Raw genomic sequence first — 17,726 nt, 5'->3', positions numbered from 1 at the left:
ACTTATTTACATGCCCAGTTGAGGAATTGTATAGGGAGGCGGAATATGTAGTGTCTAGTCAAAGGGCAAACATTTTCTTAGAAATGATTTTTGAGGTGCACAACATTCTGTTCTCAAACATATGCCTATGCTCTTCTCCCAGGAATACTGCTGCTTTTTTTTTTTTCTTTTTTTTTTTTTAATTTTTAATTCAAATAAATTCTAATAACTCACAGCATATATAGTATATATTATATACACTATAAAAGTACATGGAGAAGGCAATGGCACCCCACTCTAGTACTCTTGCCTGGAAAATCCCATGGATGGAGGAGCCTGGTGGGCTGCAGTCCATGGGGTCGCTAAGAGTTGGACATGACTGAGTGACTTCACTTTCACTTTTCACTTTCATGCCTTGGAGAAGGAAATGGCAACCCACTCCAGTGTTCTTGCCTGGAGAATCCCAGGGACAGGGGAGCCTGGTGGGCTGCCGTCTATGGGGTCGCACAGAGTTGGACACGACTGAAGCGACTTAGCAGCAGCATAAAAGTACAAACTATATATACAACATTGATGAATCACATAATTATCTTTAGTTTAAAAAAGGTGCATAAGAGTGATATTGTATGTTCTTATTTATATAAAGTTAATGAGTGGGCAAAATTATCCATGGTGATAGAAGTCATGAGAGCAGTTATCCCTGGGGAGGCTTCCAGGATGCTAGAAATATTCTATATCTTATCTGACAGTGTACACAGGTAGGTGCCATTATAGAAATTCATTAAACTTTCCACTTAAGATTAGTGTACTTCATGGAGAATATGTCATATTTCAATAAAAAGTAAAAATAAAAACAGGAGAAAAACCTCTAATGGCAACCCACTCCAGCATTCTTTTTTTTTTTTTTTTGATGATACAAATTAAATTTTATTTATCATTGAGTTATTGAAAACTTCAGCTTTTAATAAAGAAATAATTCAGAATATTTAAATATAGCCAAAGCATCCAGACAAATGTCCTTATTTCCAAAATATAAGACGGAAGAATTTGACAAAGTAATACAACCCTGCTTTCCATAATATTTTAAAACCAAATACAGATTTTCTATTTTTTTTTTTCCCCAAAGGCATGCAGAATAGACAAAATATCAGATCAACATGGTGAGGGCCAATGTGTTGCCTTCTTCTCTCTGCCCCAGCAACTTCTACCATTCCCTGAAGAGAATATGTAGAAAAAGGGCAACACAAGGTTGAACTCAAGATAGCTATTTGAGAGAGGAGTCCATAAAATGAGAATCTTATGATGAATATTTGGTGCCGAAGCCAGATTTCTCAGAATATTTCCTGCTGGAGGAATGAAGGTGGGACACATTGGGAGTAGAATCACATACAGCAGAATTCCAGCAGAATATAAAATAAGTCATCTTATCTGAGGGCCTAGAATAACACAGCCTCTTCATTTTGGCCTAAACAGTGTTATGATATTTAAGCATGAAATTTCACTAAATATAGAAGCCGCTTGTTGTTACTGTTTGGTTGTAAGAAACCATGCTTAGTGGCTTCTAGGACAGCTGCATCAAGCAGAAGATTCACTGGGGTATGAGAAAGCAAGAATAGCAAGTACAGGGAACTAGTTCATAGTTAGACTTTGAGAAGCTTCTAGAAAAAGACATGCATTCTAGCCCTGACAGTCACTTATCTATTGCATCTTAAACCCCAACTTCTTCAGGTATAAAACTGGCCTATCTTTATAGGCCTTGGGGTAACTGTAAGATCAAACAATAAATTCTATAGGGAAGACATTTTTGATAAATGTCTTTGTAAACTTTGTGTTCGTTACTCGTCATGTCCGACTCTGCAACCGTATGGACTATACCTCGCCAGGCTCCTCTGTCCTCGGGATTTTCCAGGCAAGAATACTGGAGTGGGTTGCCTTTTCCTCCTCCAGGGGATCTTCCGGACCCAGGCACTGAACCCACATCTCCTGCATTTGCAGGCAAATTCTTTACCACTAGTGCCACCTAGGAGGCCCCCCCCAAAGAGATTTTTTTATGTTATCTGCTACCGTAATGATTGTATTATTAAACTTACCATGACCAGCAAAGCCCACTGGGTTGTGGGAGAAATAAACTGGAATCCAGGTGGTAAGATAAGATCTAACTGCTTCCTTTTTGCTTAGTCTAGTTTCACTTGCCCATAGCGGGCCATGGGCAGAGGGGTCACATCTAACATGTCAGGTTAGAGGTTCCAGTGCAGAACTACTTCTCCAGACACGCCAACTTGGTGGGCCTTGCAGAAAAGTGCTATGCCAAAACCTCAGTCCAAAACAGCTGCGGCGGGCTGCATCCGGAGATACTGTGTCCCACACTGCGGATCTGGAGCTGTGAGAACCCCATGAAAACCCATCGAGAATCCTATGAGATTCCCAGGAGAACTCCACCCCCTCCCCACTGCTAAGAACCCTATAAAGCAGCCCCGCCCACCACCTGTCGGGCAAGACCTATGCCCTGGAGTGTAAGCTCCTACCTCTCCATTCTATGATCAAAAAATAAAACTTTTACTTCTGAAACAAAATCCCATCTCATTCTATTGACTCGAGCCATACCATGCAGAAGGACCCTGGTTGGGGCCTGGCTTGAAAGGTTCAGTAACATTACTGCTTTAGTTCTTCTATTTAATTTTTCTCAAATTCCCGAGTAGGTGATATCAACACTTGCAAGATCTATGACTTAGCATTCTTATTTTCTGGTAAAAATTACTTAAAGTACTTAAAAAATATACAGGTGACTAAGTCTCTTCCTGGAAAATCTGACTTGACTTGAGTTAGGGTTTAGGAATTTGTGTTTTTAATAGGCACCCTAGGTGACTGTTATCATGGGCACAATTCTTTATATCACACTTTGAGAAACACTGGTAGGGGAACCATTGTTCATTCCAAAAGTAAGGGCACCATTCGGGATCATTTGCAGCATTAACCTTTACTAAACAGAGTCAGGAGAATTATTTATTAGCACGACTTTTACAAAGGGTTGTTTAAGAAGGAATAATTTTCAGTTTAAGAAGAAATAGTTTTAGTGAAATGCTACTTGCCCAATGAATGACACTTTATATTTAACAGTGGATGATATAAAAACTGGGATTAGATTTTGTTATCAACTTTAGACGACTCTGTCTTACACCAGCATCTTACCAGATACTATCTTTCCTACTGCAGGTAGACGCATTATAATTTTTATTTATCCCATTACAAAACCTCACAAGTTCTGGTCTGATTTCCAATCATTGCTTCACAAGAAAGGTCACATTTTACTTCCATTTAAATTAGAAACTTTGTGAGGTTCATAGCAGCTTTGGGTTGTTTTTATTTTTAATGAAGCGGGTATGAAAAAGGGTTAAGCAATAAGAATCTCTTTAAGTGCTGTGAGCTGGGTGATAAAGAATCTATAAAAGAATTTCAGCTGCTTCAGCATAGGAGGCACTGTTGAAGGGAACTGTAACTTTGAGTCATAGAATGGCTAAATATATATCTTGTGCTGCAGGAGAATGAAATGTCTCTCTGAATGGTATGAAAAGACTCCGATTGGCATAAAAAGACAGTGTATACTGCATGGCTCCAACAACTGTTTAAAGCATATGAGAATAAAAGTAATGTATGAACATCTCTAAACAGTTGTGTTTTGTGGATGCCTTCTCAAAAGCCATCATTCCCTTCTATATTTATTGCTTTTACCAAACCCTCCTACACCTCTGCAGGATTAGTGAGTTACCCCTTGACCATGGGATTAACAGAGGTTGTTTCAGGTATGCTCTGCACCAGAGAGGGAGCCAAATCAGATGGGAAGTCACAGCCAGGAGAAAAATTGCAATGCTTCAGTTGGCACTATAGGTCTTATTCTTATCTCCAGAGATAGTACTGATTTCTAAAGAACTTGAGGTTGTAAATGGGTCAGCTGACAGATGACAGCTGATAGGCTAACTCTTGGAGAATAGCAAATCGTGACACAGCCTAACATTTTAACACTTCTACTTCCTTAATACATATTTTATATTACTTTATCATGCGAGGGAAGCAACATGTGAGCACTCTAATAAATTTGAAAAATATAAAGATTGGGAGGAAAATAACACCACTGTAATCATCCAATTTAGACAAACTGCTAAAAAAATAACTGTGTTCAGTGAAGTGACATGGGAAAGAGCCACCACATTCTGAGAGCTGGAGGAAGGAATGGAAATTGAGAGGGAGTCTGAAAGGGTAAAGAAAGTCTGTGTTCTTATATCTGTATTTCTTTTTGCAACTTCCCTGCTCAGTCAACCTTTCCTGCCTCTATTCCCGGCTCCCCAAGCCTTTCACTAAGTCCTTTGGAATACCCAGTCTATGGTCAGCAACTATGATCTATATGCTCAGTCGCTCAGTCATGTCTGACTCTTTGTGACCCCATGGACTGCAGCTCACCAGGCTCCTCTGTCCGTGGATTTTCACGGGCAAGAATACTGGAGTGGATTGCCATTCCCTTCTCCAGGGGATCATGCCAAACCAGAGATAGAACACGCATATCTTGTGTCTCCTGCATTGCCAGGTGGATTCTTTAGCACTAGCACCATCTGGGAAGCCCCAAAATGAAAATATTAGTCACTCTGTTGTGTCTGACTCTTTGCTACCCCATGAATTGTAGCCCACCAGGCTCCTCTGTCCACGGGATTCCACAGGCAAGAATACTGAAGTGGATAACCATTCCCTTCTCCACGGGATCTTCCCAACCCAGGGATTGAACCAGAGTCTCCTGCGTTGCAGACAGATTCTTTATTGTCTGAGCCACCAATTCACTTTGTTCACTTTCTATGGTCAGCAAGCTCCTCTAAATCCTCAGCTAGTGCTTTATCAGCATTAATGTACATTTGAATCACCTGGGCATCTTGTTAAACTGAAGATTCTGATACAGTAGGTCTGGAGTGGGACTTGAGATTCTGTCCTTCTAACAAGCACCTGGCTGATAATGATGCTAGTCAGTGGGACAAATTTTGAGTAAAAAGTGCTAAACCACTTATCAATTGATCATCTTGTCATATAAACATCATTTGAACCTAGTTGCCCTCTGAAGACACTGCCTTCCCTTCAGTCTACTAAGGGGAAGGTATTTTGTCTCTCACACCCCACTTAACCATTTCTAAAGTATGCCTTAAGACAGTATTTTCATCTGCTTCTTCTGTGGGAAAAAAAAATGCAGTTTCTTTGGGATTCATGTCATTCAGTCATGCTAGCCCCTCCCAATCTTCATGGCAACCACTCACAAACTCTCCCAGTCTTCATGGCAACCACTCACAAACTCTTTCTCATTCTTCCTCATTGATTCATGATCTTGACATACAGCACATGCAGTAGAGATATACACACAGAGGAATTTTGTAAGAAAAGCTGAGAGTTGCTGAAGAAATTCACAAAATTTGCCTGTCAGATGTATATCATTATCAATTTCTAGTCACTGTGTAAGAGATAAATAGTTGCTCACCAAAATTTGTTCTGCCCTTTGTAGTACACAGTTTAAGAGAAAAGCAGCACTGATGTCAGAGAGCTGGACTGGAGCTATCACTGGGTCTGCGTGTTGTTAGGAGCTGGCCTGACACTCACAACAGGGTCTTGATGGTTTCCTGTTGAACATGAACAATTTCACAGAACATTAACATCACATAAGGCTACTCTGTGACCATGATGTATCAAGACAAAAAAAAAAAAAAAAATCCACTCAATAATCACGTGAACACTGACAAAAGTAAACATTGTGCAAACACAAAAATGACTAAATATCCTTAACTTCACTAACGTGACTGCTGCTTCTATGCCAATTACAGCTTTATACATGTGGTACCTTTCATTCCTCTTAGATATGATTTACTAAGATGCCTAATTGTTAAGATCACCCCCCACTCCTGACATCACCAAATCTAGAGCAAAGCCCTACTTTTTTCAACTCTCCCACAAATCACCTAAATTAATCCCATTGCCCAAAATAAACCAGATCAAACACATCTTCCTGAAAAGCCTCAAGGTTCCCCAAGGTGCATGTTCTCCCCTGCCACATGAATCAAAAGTAAACCCAACTCATTCAATTTATCTTATACTGCATACAAAAATCAACTCAAAATAGATTAAACAGTTAAAAGCCATTGTACTCCTAGAAGAAAATATAGGGGGAAATCTTCATGACACTGACCTTGCCAATAATTTCTTAGATGTGACACTAAAAATACAGTCAGAAAAAGCAAAAATGGAGAAGTGGGATTTCATCAAACTAAAAAGATTCTGAACAGCAGAGAAAACAATCAACAAAGTGAAAAGTCAGCCTACAGAACAGAAAAAATATTTGCAAAGCATATACCTGATAAGAAGTTAATATACAAAATATAAAAGGAACTCTTAAAACTCAATAGCAAAACAAACAAAAATTTTAAATGATTTAAAAGTGGGAAAAGCACTGGAGTAGACATTTTTCCAAAGAAGACATATAGATGGCCAACAGACATATGAAAAGATGTTCAACATCACTAGTCATCATAGAAATGCAAATCAAAAGCACAATGAGATATCACCTCACACCTGTCAGAGTGGATATTATCAAAAAGACAAGAAATAAGTGTTGGCAAGGATGTGGAGAAAAGGGAACCCCTGTGCCCCATCGATGAGAATGTCAAGTGGTGTAATCACTATGGAGAACCAAATGTAGGTTCCTTTAAAAATTAAAAATGGAACTACCATGTGATCTAGCAATCCCACATCTGTGTATACATCACAAGGAAATGAAATCAGTATCTTGAAGAGATATCTACACTCCCATGCTTATTTCAGAATTATTCACTATCGCTAAGACAAGGAAACAACCTGTGTCTGCTTGTGATAACAGAGTTGAGCCAAGAGGACATTATACGAAGTGAAATAAACCAGAAACAGAAAGACAAATATTATATGATAGCACTGGTATGTGGAATCTAAAAATGTCAGCCTCATAAGATGGTGGTTGCAGCAGCTGGAGGTGAAGGAAATGGGAAAATATTGGTCAAAGGTACAAACTTAGTTACAAGGTGAATAAGTCCTGGGGGTCTAATATATACAGGATGACTATAATTAATTGAAATTTGCAAAGACAGTAAATCTTAAGTGTTCTCACTGCAGACACACACACATTGGTAAATATATGAAGTGATGGATGTGTTAATCCGTTTGACTGTGGTCATTATTGAGAGGATATCAGGCAGAAAGGCTAGGGATCCCCAAGCAGAGGAAATAGACTGCAAGTGTCATATTTTTTTTTTTTTTCCTTCTCTATACAAAATTAAAAGGAGGTTTTTTTAAAAACTCTATGTTGCCATGATGACACCTGGTTCCACCAGAACTTAACTTTTCTCAAACCTTGAGCTAACCAATGCATTTTCCTTATGGAAATGTTTTTCTTAAGCTATGTTAATGACTATGTATTTACCTTAGAATCTGCCTGTCTTCAAGTTGGTTCTGCCTAAGATTCAGAACTGATAATGGCTCAACAAACCAGCATGTTTTACTCATGAAAATGTTCTCTTAAGCTATGTTAATGGAACTATGTATTTACCTTAGAATCTGTCCTTCTTCAAGATTCACGTCAATTGTTTTATGGCCCAGATGACTCACCTTGTGCCAATGTTATCTCAAAATGCATGCTCTGGGTGAGGGGTCTGGTGCCACTCTCTGAGTTTTGAGACATTTCCTTTCTCTAATTAGCAGCTTGCTAATAGGTATATAACTTCTTGCTAAAAACTAGCAAGGGGCACTCTTTCTGCCCCCTTCTCATGTCTATGTCAGAAGCCTTCTCTATCTCTTTTATACTTTAGTAAAACTTTATTACACAAAAGATCTGGGCAATCAAGCCTCATCACTGGCCCCGGATAGGATTCCTCTCCTCTGGAGGCCAAGAATCCCCACGTCATTCCTGGCCCAAAGCAGCAACCTTTCATCATTTTATGATGTATACATACATCAAGTCATCACACTATACACTTTAAATATAAATTTCTTAATTGTCAAGACAGGAAAGATATGAATAATAAAACTTATAGAAGGAAACACAGAAGACTATTTTTGTGACTCCTGAGTAGATAATGATTTGTTGAAACACACACACACAAACCATAAAATATAACTTTGAAAAAGTTAACTACCATAGTGTTGATAACTTCTGATCATTAAGCTAGCCATGATAAGATTCTTGAGAGTCCCTTGGACTGCAAGGAGATCCATACAGTTCATTCTAAAGGAGATCAGTCCTGGATGTTCTTTGGAAGGACTGATGCTAAAGCTGAAACTCCAGTACTTTGGCCACCTCATGCGAAGAGTTGACTCATTGGAAAAGACTCTGATGCTGGGAGGGATTGGGGGCAGGAGGAGAAGGGGACGACAGAGGATGAGATGGCTGGATGGCATCACTGACTCGATGGACGTGAGTCTGAGTGAACTCCGGGAGTTGGTGATGGACAGGGAGGCCTGGCGTGCTGCAGTTCATGGGGTCGCAAAGAGTCGGACACGACTGAGTAACTGAACTGAACTGATGCTGCCTCAGAGCTGTTGAGCTTACTATTCCCACAGCATGGAAGATTTTTCCCTGCCATCCACTCACATTATGCTTAGGTTTCAATTTAAAGTTCTTTTTTGTAAAGAGGTCTTCTCTGATCAGTCCCTTCTATCTCCATTTGGGGATTTATATTAAGTCCTTTGTTATTTTCTCTTGTTATGTTGAACTTATGTATTTATGTGACAATTTCTTTAGTGTTTTTCTCCTCCATCAGACTTAAGCTCTATGAGGAGAGCAGCCATATTAATTTTTGTTCACCTTTGTGTTCACCAGCACATAGAACTACATTCTCTCTAGAGTTGGCACCCCCCAAAATTTGTTGTATAAATAAGTAAATGAATGGAAGAATTAATACATATGAATAAATAGCATGAAAACATACTCACAAAATAGGAGAAAGATAGAATCATATGGCCATTATATGTGTGTGTGTGTGTGTGTGTGTGTGTGTGTATAGCATTACTAAAATGACTATTAAAATATGAACTTAAGGTTTAAGGAAAATGATTACAGAAAATCTTAGATATAGGAAGATACAGAGGAAAATTATTAAACCTGAGATCAATCTAAATGAACATTATATAAAATAATAACAAAGAATATATTCACAGTGCAAAGTAAAAGATGGAACAGAAATAAAAAATATTGGTAAACAGTGGCATCAAGCTTTATATATACAAAATAAAAAATGGGAGAATATGGGCCTGATTTTATCGATGCAACACATTCATTAACCTTTCTGAGCTCTAGTTTACCTATCTGTAAGCACTCAAGAAATGTTTGTTGAAAAGTAATCTCTAATAGGGACACAGGAACTGTCCTTTCCAGGTCTAATGCTCTATGCTTTCTTAAATGAGAACAAATCATTGGAAATTCTTATCACATGGACAATATGTTTCAAGATTTTCTAATCATCTTTATAAAAAATATTTTTCAATATTATTTTTTCAAAGTATATAAAAGCATGGAAAAAACCTGTAAGAGGAAAAAAGAACTGTAGAAAAGTATCAGCATAAAAAATGGAAAAAGGTAGTGGGTAATAGCTCATCACATCTTTCAAAATTAAAATCTGTCCAAATTTTAAAAACATTTTTCATCTTTAAGGAATCACCAAATTCTTCCCTTAATGAAGAGTGGTAGGTCCCTGGATGTTACACCTACTGCCACTTGCAATCATTTCTCTCTCCCTTTATTTCCTATGGCTAGACACTAAGCAGCGTTACTAGGATGCAAGGCTCAGAACTGCTTAGGGAGCTCACGTACTGTATTCTGAGTCAAGGGTAACTCCCAAGCCATGGCCATCTTTCATAATTACCATCCCTTCTGACCAATCTGTCAGGAATACCACTGTTTACTCCTCAGGCAGCCCTGGCCTCAGCAGAAATACACATTTTTTTTTGTTTTGCATATTTTACTTACTATTCTCTGTGGTTAAAGACTATTATACTATTATAGTGTCTGACAAATATAACCCAGCAGGTATCCTGACACCACTTGGAGATGAACATTTTTGAAGGATTTATTTCATAAGGAAACACACGAACAAATATAGCTGAACAGATGGATCCTGAACACAGATTCAGAAAAGTTGAATACAGCAAATAGTGAAGATTGATACCTACCTACAAAGCAGCAATCTGGACTCAGAGAACAGCAGGCTGCCACAGATATATGGCATATTTATTGAAGCATTAAAAGAGTTTCACAGTCCTCCTAATTATTATACCTACCTCTGGTTACATAGAGCTAGTCTATAGTGAGTTTTCCACTGATTTATTTAACTCTTAAATATCATAAACTCTTAAGCAATGCCTATGTTCATGCAGAAGCAATAAATTTTCTGCTATGCTTTTAAACATTGTTTGCACTTTCGAAATGTCAGTGGTATTTGCAGTTCTAAACACTGTGTTTCATGCCATTTCAAAGGTGCAGTTGTTAGAGCCAAAAATATTCATGTTTTAAAATCCTCTCTCGTATAAATGGCTCAGGGTCAAAAGACATGAAAAATCTCTGTTTCATCTTAAGTCTGCTCAAATGCCTCATATAAAAGAATGTCAGGAAGAAAATAAATCCTGGAAGATTCTCCTGCTTTGCAAAATGAAAGAAAACCTTAGATTCATCTCAATTCCCATTTACAGTTTGCAAAAGTGTTTCTCAATTAACAAATTTTAACATATCAGTAAAATCATTCCATTCAATGTAGCTAAACACTGAAAATAACACTGTTTTTGACTGATAGCAATAGGAAAATTTCCTCTTCCCTGGAAACTGAAGATGTCACATTTTGTGTATGTTAAGACAGGCCCTCACCTCCTGAATTTCATGTCTTTCACTTGCATTCCATGACCTTTAAAGAACACGGTCAAAATTAAAAGTGGTCAGCAAGTCTAAGAATCCAATGTGATGAACAGAAGCCCTACAGCCAAGCTCATGCATTCAAGAGATGTCAAGCCTTTGGAGTCTAGCCTCTTGTTAATGTTTTCTGTATTTAACAGTAATAACAAAATAGTAATTAACAAGATAATTAACAAAATTAACAAAATAATTAAAAACAATGATCCATTCATTCAATATTTTGCATATTAAATATGATTATATTATTATAAAACACATTTATCTATGGCTATGTACATTGAGTCACTTTTTTAAGACAAAGGATATAAAGCAAAATTCAATATTTAAAAAAATTTTTATTTTATATTGGAGTACAGTTGATTTACAATGTTGTGTTAGTTTCAGGTATACAGCAAAGTGATTCAGTTATACATATACATATGTCTATTCTTTTTTCATTCAATAATTTCACAGCTACTCAGTGTCAAATAGAGCATTAGGCCTTGGAGAGAGAGCTATGAAGAGACCAGAAGGTCCCTCAAAACTTCCTCTTAGCAGAAATGAGTCACAGGCTACAATTTGCTTCCAAGAAGGCAGGGAAAGTAACATTTTGGGTATTCCACCTTCTTGCATGGGAGATTGGCAAGGAAGATGGAGTTGAGAATGGCATCTTGAGTGAGCAGCCTTCAATTTCTGCCAATACTAGTCTGATTCTTGATACAAAATATGTACAGTGCTCCTGGAAGTTGTGACTGAGATGGCCTGTGGGTGAATGACCAGGTTCCATCACTGAATTTTTGATATCTAAAAGGGACCTTTAAGTGTGCAGGAAACACGATTTGCCATTTTTTGGTTTGATATTAATTTATTAAAATTACAAAATAAAAAGTATATAAAAATCATAGTCTATTCCATAAATCTAGTACACTTTGTCAATCACTTGCAAGAGAGCCTTCAATAAATGTTAGTTCAACTCAGGCTGAACAGACTAAATTCTGCTTAATCCTGTTTGTAAACTTAGTTGCCTCAATTCTCTTCAACATTTCAAAGTGCATATATAAATCAAATATATCTGATTTTCTTTTTAAGCACTTCAAATACCTGACTAGGTATACTGATCCCCAAAATCAAAACCTTACTACTTGCTTGAACAACTCTTACATATTTAATAAGTCAAATTTATATATATAAAGAATATAAAATTATCTTAAATATTCTAAATATTCTAGTGCATTAATAGTATGTGCTAGTGTAAGTCACTTTCAGTCGTGTCTGACTCTTTGCAACCCCATGGACTGTAGCCCATCATGCTCCTCTGTCTTAAATGTACTCAAAATATTTTACATACTTTAATAAAAATCACACATTAATGAAATTTTAAAATTGGAATCTGTTCAAACTGTCACTGTAAAATATGCCATGTTCTCTTCAACATCATAAGCAAATTAAATATCAACTGCTACACACATTATTCCGAACTTCACATACTGGTATTAATACTATGGATTTGATTCACTTCACTATCCCTCTGTTTTATTCCAATCCTCCCTAAGATTGTAAAGATTCTGTGCTCACTTATGGGCTTCCCAGATGGCACTAGTGGTAAAGAATCCACCTGCAAATGTAGGTAGATGTAAGAGACACAGGTTCCATCCCTGGGTTGGGAAGATGCCCTAGGGGTGGGAACATCAACCCACTCCAGTAATCTTGCCTGGTGGATCCCATGGACTGAGGAGGGTCACACAGAGTTGGACATCACTGAAGTGACTTAGTGTACACACACACAAATGTGCTCATTTATGAGCCACAGATGTGAAAGTGGGATGGAATAACAGAGGCAACCACATTGCCACAAGATTCTATTTGTGTACAACTGTATAAACTGGAGTTTTGTTTTGTTTTGTTTTGTTTTTAACATCACTATGGCTCCAGGGAACTCTAGATCCAATCCTTCAACTAGGGTTGGTTTCTTATAAGTTCAAGTAGCATCCTTACATCATTTTCCATCATCATTATTTAATTTGAATAGATGAAAGTCTTCAAAATGCTTCATCTCTCAAATTCATGGCTAAACTACTTGAACTAATTTCTACCACCTGAGTTAATTCAGGATTTTTCTTGTATGTTTTCATCTGAGCCATCATTCTTATAGTGTAATGACATATGATTATATTCTGCACATTTCTCATATGGTGTCTCCAAGATCTAAACTGCATATGATGATTCTCACTTTGCCACATGGCCACTACATAACTGTAACTTCTGATTCCAGAGAGGGGAGTCTTGGGTCATGGAGTGGGCAGAGCTGCCCTGTACTTTCATTATAGCCCTGGGACACTAAGCATATCAACTAGTTCACTCTGCCAACTTTTATGCCTCACTGGGTACCCATGGAAACTTTGGAGCTGCCAAAGTCACATGAACTTTGTTTTTTAACTTTTTATTTTGTACTGGGGCAGTCAATTAATGTTGTGATAGTTTCAGGTGAACAGCCAAGGGCCTCAGCCAAACATATACTTGTATCCATTCTCCCCAAACTCCCCTCCCATCCAGGCTGCCACATAACACTGAGCAGAGTTCCATGAGTTGCATGAGTGTTCTTCAGTTCAGTTGCTGAACTGAACTGTTCAGGATGACAGTTGCTCAGTCGTGTCCGACTCTTTACAGCCCCATGGACTGCAGGACACCAGGCTTCCCTGTCCATCACCAACTCCAGGAGCTTACTCAAACTCATGTCTATTGAGTTGGTGATGCCATCCATCTCATCCTCTGTCGTCCCCTTCTTAAACCTTCTTTTTGCCTATGTTGCCCATGAGGGTGTTATTGTTTGTACTTTGTCACATCAGGATGGTAGTTTCCCCAATGCTCATGCTTCTCTCTGTTCCCATCCCAGTTCTGTGAAGAATGGTGACAAATCTTTGGCTTTCTACTCTAAATTGACCTTCTACTCTCGTTGGCTCAAAGGGTTTTTCTGGTGAGTTTGAAGGGTAAAGGGGACGAGTTGTCCCCGTGTGTGCCTGAATCTTGCCGCATTATACTTGAACGCTTGCTTTTTGAACTTAGAGGCAAGACATTTGGGCTCCTTTGTTTCTCTGGGCCAATAGGTCAACTTTCTCCTGGGTTCAGTTTAGCTCCTTTACTTACAGCTGAAATAGAAGAGGTCACATGGAAGAAGAATAAGACTTATCAGTTAAGACACAAATATTTATTTGGCCAGCCTTGGTTTCTTACTTGGGGGATGGAAGAATTTCTATTATCACCTCTTCTAAGCCTGCCTCTGGTTTAATAGCTAGAAAAGATACAGTCTAGGATGAGAGTAGCTTGCAGATTTATTGGAGTCAAGGCCCATGGCTTCTCTAAACATGACTGATTTCTGTTTGTCCTTGAGCTCTCCTTTTAAGTGTCACCTCATTGAGAAGGTTTTCTCTGACCTCTCAGGCCAGGCAAGGCCTCCGTACTACATATTCTCCAAGTAATATTGTTTTTCTTTAAGCATAAATCTCATTTGACATCTTGGTTTAATATTTACCTTAAACAGTAGACTGAGCGCTCTGTGGGTCCTGGGACCTTTTTCTTCTTCAACATAGCCCTCTCTCCAGTGCTATATTTGGCACTGAGCAACTGCTGAAAAAATACTGGATGGATGAATCATTGTTTTAAACTACTTTAGTTATTGAAATACAGTAAACATTAACAAAGGGCTTCTCCAGTGGTACAGCAGAAAAGAATCCACCTGCAATACAGGAGACACAGGTTTGATCACTGAGTCAGGAAGATCCCCTGGAGAAGGAAATGGCAACCCACGCCAGTATTCTTGCCTGGAAATTCCCATGAACAGAGGAGACTGGCAGGCTACAGTCCATAGGGTCGCAAAGAGTCAGACATGACTTAGCGACTAAACAATAACAAAACATTAACAAGAAGCTACGCTCTAAAGACTTGACATCTCTTCAATGCATGAGCTTGGGCAGTGGGGCTTTAGGTTACCACATTGAATTCTTGGACTCGCTTACCAGCTTTAATCTTCACCAAGTTCTTGAAAGGTCATAGAATATAAGTAAAAGACATGAGATTCATGCCTTTAGGGCCATATAGCAGCTTCATAAAGCTAAATTCTCACAAACAGAACCACCAGGCTCAAAAGCTTAAAAGAACCAGCAAGGAGATTGAGGTAACAGAGAAAATATGAGAAGATGTTTTAAATCTGAATGCTGGCTGAATTATTCATTTGTATTAACTAAGACATCACAGATTTGAACTGAGTTTACCTGGAGACCTGGGTTCATCACTGGGTTGGGAAGATACCCTGGAGAAGGAAATGGCAACCCACTCCAGTATTCTTGCCTGGAGAACTCCATGGACAGAGGAACCTGGTGGGCTACAGTCCAAACGGTCACAAAGAGTCAGACACGACTGAGTGACTAACACTATCTGGAAATAACTAGATTAAGATTTTTATTGCTGTTGTTACTGTTGTGGTTTTTGTGTTCTACTCCTATAAAGTAAACTAGGCACTTGAGAAAGAAAACGAATTTACTAACAGGAAAATGAAGTAAGTTTTGTTTCTGTATATTTGAGTTTGTGACTATGAAATTCACACATTTATGTCTCCTCTCTAGCTGCTCAAATTTCAGGAGGTTACCTGGCATCACACAGGAGAGATGAATTGGCAGATAAATATGCTTACAGAAGACATCAATCAGCCCACATTAAATTAACACATTTATTGAGTTCCTACTATATGTTCAGCTCTGCTCAAGCTTGCTTTTTCTAATTTAACCACCTTCTAGGATTTAAAGTAATCAGTTGACTTTGCAAGCTTGGGTGATACAAACCACAAAAGCTGAGTAGGAATATGAACTAAAGGCTTCCTAAGGCTATCGAAAGGCTGAAAACTCTGAAAAGAACTCAAGCACTTTTGTAAAAGGAAAGTGGAAAAACTGATGTTCTCCCTCCTCTCTTTTCCATTGCTGAAATTGTAAAGGTTTTACCTCTTTCAGTATTGATCGTGACTCTGATTTCTTAAATGCCTGAAGAGAAGATTAAATGCTAAAATGTTGTCTTTTTTCATAACCCAGCTGAACGTAAAGAATTTTTCTGACTGTGTTCTGTGATACACATTTGGAGTATAAGAAAAGCACTATGGATGGAAAAGGTATTCAGGTGTTATGGAGTGGAGAGCATGAGAAGTCAACTCAACCAAATTCGATTTACCAAAAGGGAGAGGAAGATGGAAGCCCAACAAGGTCTTATTATTTTTTTGTTTAATTGTTTTTAAATTTGGTTAAAAGGAAATGATCTAGGTTAATCATCATCATCATCATCATCAATATCATCAACTAAGAGAAGAAGCATGAAAGCTTGTCTGTTGATTTTGCTTTGGCTTTACAAGTAAATTGCATACTCTTATTCATCTAAGCAATTCCAAAACTACAGAATAAGCAAAATGGAATATAAACTGTTTCACATTTGGATTCAGTTTATTCATTAACTTTGATAAGAGCACATTGTATTTTCGTTTCTGCCAGAAATTTATTCAAGAGCGGGTCAATAAAGAGAGCAGATAGAGCAATGAATGGATTCAGAGCATTGTAAAAATAAATAAATGGCTATTTCCAATTGTTATTTCCCTGGAGAAGAAAATGGCAATGCACTCCAGTACTGTTGCCTGGAAAATCCCATGGACAGAGGAGCCTGGTAGGCTACAGTCCATGGGGTCGCAAAGAGTCAGACACGACTGAGCGACTTCACTTTCACTTTCACTTTCCAATTGTTGGCCAGGTGCTTTCTACAGCCTGACATTGGTTAAGTCACATTTCAATCATTAATCAAATTGAGTGTGTCCTTATCAGACACACTCTGGGCTTAGCTGCTCAACTTTGTAGCTCACTCCACTCCATCTAGTCTTCCTATCCACTCCCCAATTAATAGATGGTGTACTTTATCTTCCGTAGAGATGGAAGTTTCCTTGGCTTCTACTGCACAGCCTCATATATGTGTGTGTGCTTAGTCGTGTCCAACTCTTTGTGACCCCGTGGACTGTAGCCTGTCAGGCTCCTCTGTCCATGGAATTTTCTACACAAGAATACTGGCATAGGTTGCCATTTCCTACTCCAGGGGATCTTCCCAATCCAGGATTGAACCTGTGTCTCTTGCATCTCCTGCATTGGCAGGCAGATTCTTTACTACTAGCACCACCTGGGAAGAAAAGTAGCCTCATATATGCATCAAACTAATTTTCAATCAAGCCACATCAACAACTCCTTGACGTGCCTGTCAGTATCTGTATCTGTAAGTCCTCATCAGAAAGATGTGCTGTCTGGGGAAAAAAATCGTTTTAATAAACAGCACCTTTCAACCCACTTTAAATACTTTACCCTACATCATGTTTATTTTCAAATCACTCTTTGGTATTTTAAAGTACATGTAAAATATATGACAAAATTTATCTTTTACTCTATCCTAAGGAATAAAAGGGATAAAGTGGTAAGAACTTGCTGCTATTAAATATACATGTAGTATATAGATGGAAGTATATATGTATTTCACAAAATATATGTATCTATATATAAAGAGAAAGACAGACTGAGTAAAATGAATAGCTAAGATACATTTATATAGTACTTTATATCTTATAGACATATTTCATATGTAGTATTCATTCATTTGTTCAAAAATATATACTGGTATCCTAGTATGTCAGGTACTGTTATTGACACATAAAATAAGCAAACAACAAAATGGCCAGAGGTCCCTATCCTTGTGAAGTCCAGCAGTCCCAGTTTATACCTGCTGTCCTGGTGTCAATATAACAGCA

The sequence above is a fragment of the Bos indicus genome, chromosome X, assembly GCF_029378745.1.
Source record: "Bos indicus isolate NIAB-ARS_2022 breed Sahiwal x Tharparkar chromosome X, NIAB-ARS_B.indTharparkar_mat_pri_1.0, whole genome shotgun sequence".
Classification (NCBI taxonomy): domain Eukaryota; kingdom Metazoa; phylum Chordata; class Mammalia; order Artiodactyla; family Bovidae; genus Bos; species Bos indicus.
This window is presented reverse-complemented; position numbering follows the sequence as displayed.